Genomic DNA, 6,148 nt, shown 5'->3' with positions numbered 1-6,148 from the left:
AAGCCAATAATGTTAACATTGCTAGATGTATGGCTTTTCTGTCTACCTTCTCCCTTGCAGGAGGGTTGCACATAAATCTCGCAAAATCAACACTGATAGACGTTACTGCCAGAAATTATCATGCGCTTGTCTGGAATGGTAAGAGGCTACCAAAAGGACACATATTTTGACATCTAGGCTACCCAGTTGGAGTGGAAGTGTCCATGAAATCTCTTTGAGAATGGGTTCTTGAGAGAGTATTGATGAAGGTAGCCTCTTCGCACTGCGAAGAGTGGCCATTACATGTAAGACTGCGGATTATCCAGGCTATCCTTGCCATGTATACTGTACTATATACCTCTCCTGGATTGTACAGAGAAATCCCTACAGCCTTTCAAATCTGCCCTGGCTCGATTCTTGTGGGGAAAGAAAAAAGCATCTACTGCTCCTATTGCCTGGGACCGCCTCACCATGCCTATGAAGCATGGAGTATTGGTCATACTGAATCTTACAACACATGCGCATGCTAGGAGGGGGCCTCTCATGCAACATATGGTACAAAGAGATACCTACTGGTCCCTATGCTTATGGTACCTCATCGACTGCTCCGTGGTATATTTTCATGGCACTGGGAATATTACATCATGGGATAAGCTTTTTACTGCAGCACCCATTAAAACTAGGTTCATTGTGTCGCAAATGTTGATTACATCTTGGAAGATTATTTCCTCTAAAACATAGTGGAATGGCCGCCAGTGATACACAGGGAATTCGTTAGGAGCTGAGAGTGTCTTTTGGAGCCATGTATTTCAGACACCACCAAGAATGCTCATTGGAAAAAAATCCCTTTCTATGTTCAAAAAAGGCATTGTACAAATTAGCAGATTATGGATGTTAGTCACATTCCAAAAGAGTTTCTTGTAGCAAGAAGGGAATTTAGACTCGGCAATGGGCTTAGGATAGCTTGGAACCATTTATGCACGTTGCTTCACCCCTTACCTCATATCGCTTTGGTCAATGCAGAGGATAGACACAAAGACTGGTAGCTACCCTCTTCACATGCAAGTTGGTGGTCATGAAAAACAGATAATCTTTATGCTGCTCTCCGTATTGAGGTTGATGTAGCCATTAGGTGCAATCAACAATGGTCTATGTCGCAAACTTATGACTGGTGGATTAAAGTACTTGCAAGCTTGTGGATGCTTCAATCGCCATTTAAGCTTAAGGTATTTATGTTGAGGGTAGTGATGGGAGCTATCCCCTTAGCCATGCTTATGCTCGAAAAGGGAACTGGAACAGGAGCCTGCAGTGTATGTTATAGAAACAAAATAGTGAGACACATCTTTTGGGATTGCAGACAAGTCAGGAAATGGTGGCAATGGTTCAAGTTTTGGTGGAATCAAGCTTGGGGAATCAAGTTCACAAAGTTCACATGCATGTTTGGATTCTTCAAAACACAGGACTCAGCAATGCTTTTTTGCCTGCATTCTTTTTGGCTTTGGTAAGTATGGTACATCTGGAACATGAGGAATACAAGCTTCTATGATCACGTACATGTATCGAGCACTAGGATTCGATCACAAGAATTTAAAAAACAGGGTGCTCAAAGATGTCATGACCCTCGGAGATAAGGAACTCTAACAGCGATGTATGCTCATACTGAGCAAACTGTAGACTGTAAACTAACATTGTAATATAAGAACCTTTCTTTCAAAACAGAGAGAGAGAGAGAGAGAGAGAGAGAGAGAGAGAGAGAGAGAGAGAGAGAGAGAGAGAGAGAGAGAGAGAGAGAGAGAGAGAGATTTTATTATCGTCCTCAGAGGTCAAATATGACCTATGGGACCAAAGTTACATGTGATGTAGTATGGGTATGGCTGATGAGTGACTCTCGATGCTCCAAAATTGTAGTGATGAGAGTCGCAATGGAGAGCCCACACTTTGGCTGGGAGAGGAAAGTGTGTAGGTCTAAGTTATGGCTGAAAATGTGAGAGAAGCAAGTTCGGATGTGATCAAAATATGAGCACTCTAGTAGTGTGTGGTACTCAGACTCTTGAACTTGTAGTGAGCATAATGTGCACAATCGATTTGACTCTTCTCCATTGGCCCAACGCCCTATCTCGCATCGAAGGAAATGGGAGCTAAGCCGAATTGCTATGATAGGGCGTATCACGGACAAGGGAATAGGCTCAAGCATGTAAGTGTGAGTACGGTTTCCTCTCTCAGGGAAGAACATGGTTTTGTAGTTGGGAGCAATATAGGTGGTGTAATGTATGAAGCGTGACCGACCGGATTTCTCCCAAGCTGTAATACATTGGCATTGTAGAAAAGCTTCATTCACTTGAGAGTCAATTGAAGCATCATGTAGCAAGTGTAATGCATCCCATCTCCCAAACCACTTCTTTATGTCTTGCATCCATCCCGTGCTCAAGATCTTGCTTTTATGCGTCTTTTGAACTTTTTTGCTTGCTTCCCATGCAATTGTAGGAAGTCGATGTGAGGGGTTTTGACGCATCTTTATCATGTAGTCCACAACCCTTTCCATGCCCATAACCTCAATTGGAAGAGATCCCGACTCAAGAAGTAGGAGCATATATGGTGTTTGTGTCTTAACTTGGAGAAAGTTTGTAAGAAAACACTTTTGGACATTCTCAAACTCTTTCCAAGTAGACTTTGAGATGCTCCCGCCCCACACTTCAACTCCATAAAGAAGAACCGGTGTCACCAATGCATCAAAAAGATACTTCTTGAGAACCCAACACTTGATGTTTCCCTCATTACACATGTTCTCAAATGCATAATATGCTCTCTTTCCCTCTTCCAAACGACGCATAGCACATTCATGCCACTTGTGATTGGATGGAACCTCAAGGCCAAGGTACTTAAAGCTCTCAACAACTTCAAGTGTCTCGTTGTTGTACACAATGCATGGCTTCTCCTTATGGTTGGTTTTCACAAGCATAACCTTTGTTTTGGATTCATTTACATGTTGAGAGAGAAGGAGAGAACACGAAAGTAGAACCCCAAAGTGTGTAGAATACACAGATGAGATGATTTATATATAGAGGGGACCTGGGTGCCATATATAGAGAAGCCATATATTGAGTAGCTTCACATATAAGCTCAACACCCCCGCTCAAATAAGGGTCCCTAACTGTGGATGAAAAAACCCTTGGGGGATCAAGGGAAAAACCCACAGCTCTATATACACCCACCGTTATATTATAAAAATCATTAAATATACAAATGTTTACGAGGAGCTACATCACTCGTTTTACAATGAATGTTTTATGAGGAGTTACATTACTCCTATCCTATCAAATACAATAATGAATACAAAGGTTCAATAAAGAGGTATAAAAGCTATCGATTATCTTGTAATCAAAAGTGTCTCCGTGAATCTGCTGTGTGGCTTGTCATCAATATCGCATCACCAAACATGTCTTCATGTTGTCATCAATATGGCATCACCAAACATATCTTCATAAATCTTTTATTGTCACCAAGTTTGTCTTCATAAAATCAATTCTTTGATCAATCCTACATAGATCATAGACTCCAAAAAGAACATGTCATGAAAATTATTAGCATCGTTAATGAAATAATTACGTTCACAATGCCATAAGAGATGGTTCGCGACGCCACTCTTTTGACGACATATATACGCACGACAACATATGGTACATAAAGTATAAACGTAAAAGTACAAAATGTGTGATTACGTGATACAAATGATATGTGTATATACTACATAAAACAACATTTATCAATGTAGTGATCAATGAATACCATCAAAGTATTAACAAAATATCATCATTATATCAATAAAAATGAATAAATGACCATGGTATCAACAAAAAGCATCATGATATCAAAGTATTAACAAAATATCATCATTATATCAATAAAAATGAATAAATGACCATGGTATCAACGAAAAGCATTATGATATCACCGAGAATAATCATTGTATCAACGAAACAACATCATGGCATCACCGAGAATAACCATGGTATCAACGAAACATCATCATGGCATCACGGAGAATAACCATGGTATCAACGAAACAACATCATGGTATCACCGAGAATAACCATGGTATCAACAAAACATCATCATGGTATCAACAAAAATCACCATGGAATCAACGAAACAACATCATGGCATCACCGAGAATAACCATGGTATCAATGACATATCATCATGGTATCAACGAAAATCACCATGACCAAAGTATTAACAAAACATTATCATGGTACCATCAAAATCACTATGGTATCAATGAGAAATTATCAATAAAACGACGTAAACTATATCTCTAAAAGAATAATTATACGAGAATCAATGAACGAGTATATCATATAACAAAAGATCATGTACCAACAGTAGCTCGATAGAATTTGGATGATCATCAACGGCTCGATTGATGAAGAAAAATATAATTGAGAAGTTTTCAATTATGAGAAAAATCAAAAGCAAAAAGTAAAATTTTGATTTTCAAACATATTCGCAGTCTGAGACGATAACCCAAAATTGGTGCAGAATTTAGAGAAACTTTCTTCTGCAAAGTTATAGACCACATCGATTCCAATCCCCATCGCGGGTAGTTTCTTCTGCAAAGTTGTAAAACACATCGATTCCGGTCTCTCACGCGGGTAGTTTCTACAAAATCGTTTTCAATAAGCAGAAAAATAAAAAACAAAAAACGGAAATTGCTTTTTAGGTATGTACGTAGTCCGCGAACGATAACTCAAAATCGGTGCAGAATTTGAAAACACTTTCTTCTGCAAAGTTGTAGACCACATTGATTCCGGTCTTTATCGTGGGTAGTTTTTGTAAAATCGTTTTCAATAAGCACAAAAATCAAAAACAAAAAGCGAAAATCGCTTTTCAGGTATGTACGCAGCCCGCGAACGATAACTCAAAATCGGTGCAGAATTTGAAAACACTTTTTTCTGCAAAGTTGTAGACCACATCGATTCCGGTCTCCTTCACGAGTAGTTTCTGCAAAATCGTTTTCAATTAGCAGAAAAATCAAAAACAAAAAGCGGAAGTTGCTTTTCAGGTATGTACGCAGTCCGCGAACGATAACTCAAAATCGGTGCAGAATTTGAAAACACTTTCTTCTGCAAAGTTGTAGAACACATCGATTCCGGTCTCTCGCGGGTAGTTTTTGCAAAATCGTTTCCAATTAGCAGAAAAATCAAAAACAAAAAGTGGAAGTTTCTTTTCAGGTATGTACGCAGTCCGCGAACGATAACTCAAAATCGGTGCAGAATTTGAAAAAAACTTCCTTCTGCAAAGTTGTAGACCACATCGATTCCGGTCTCTCATGCGAGTAGTTTCTGCAAAATTGTTTCCAATTAGCAGAAAAATGAAAAACAAAACGCGAAAGCTGTTTTTCAGGTATGTACGCAGTCCGTGAACGATAACTCAAAATCCATCTAGAATTTGAAGAAACTTCTTTCTGCAAAGTTCTAGACCACATCGATTCCGATCCCTTTCGCGGGTAGTTTCTGCAAAATCGATTTTGATCAGGAGAAAAATCAAAAACAAAAACGTACTGCTCTAATACCATGTTGAGAGAGAAGGAGAGAACACGGAAGTAGAACCCCAAAGTGTGTAGAATACACACATGAGATGATTTATATATAGAGGGGACCTGGGTGCCATATATAGAGAAGCCATATATTGAGTAGCTTCACATATAAGCTCAACATTACAATCAGCCCACTATGCAAGCAAAATTTCTCAAGGACAACCATAAGCTTTTGTGCATCTTCTAAAGTGTGTGCTAGAAGCACTACATCATCCGCATACAACAAAAGCATGATTACCGCATTGCAAATAGTGACCTCTTCAATGCATTCTTCTTGCATAAAGTCAAGTACCATTTGTTCCAATTGATCGATGCATAGACCAAAGAGAGTTGGTGACAATGGACATCCTTGTTTAACCCCAATAGTGCTTACAAAAATTTCTGAAATTTCTCTTCCCATGCGCAATCGACAAATCACCTTCTCATAGATTCGAGAAACCGCAAGCATAAACTCACTTGGCACTTGGAGTGCTTCCATTCTTCTCCACAAATTGTAACGTGGAATCATATCAAAGGCTTTCTTAAAGTCCACAAAACAACAATACAATCGCTTGCCTTTCAACCGACTTTCCT

The 6,148-nt window shown here is 39.2% G+C and overlaps 1 pseudogene; it reads left to right on the top strand.

Moving 5' to 3' along the window:
- Positions 1-203: 203 nt before the first annotated feature.
- LOC147457159 (uncharacterized) lies at positions 204-1,653 on the top strand (annotated as a pseudogene).
- Positions 1,654-6,148: the final 4,495 nt, after the last annotated feature.

The sequence above is a fragment of the Adiantum capillus-veneris genome, chromosome 5 (genome assembly GCF_014529385.1).
Source record: "Adiantum capillus-veneris isolate H3 chromosome 5, ASM1452938v2, whole genome shotgun sequence".
In the NCBI taxonomy this organism is placed as follows: domain Eukaryota; kingdom Viridiplantae; phylum Streptophyta; class Polypodiopsida; order Polypodiales; family Pteridaceae; genus Adiantum; species Adiantum capillus-veneris.
Note: the sequence above shows the minus strand (reverse complement) of the source record. Positions and strands in the feature narration are given on the sequence as shown.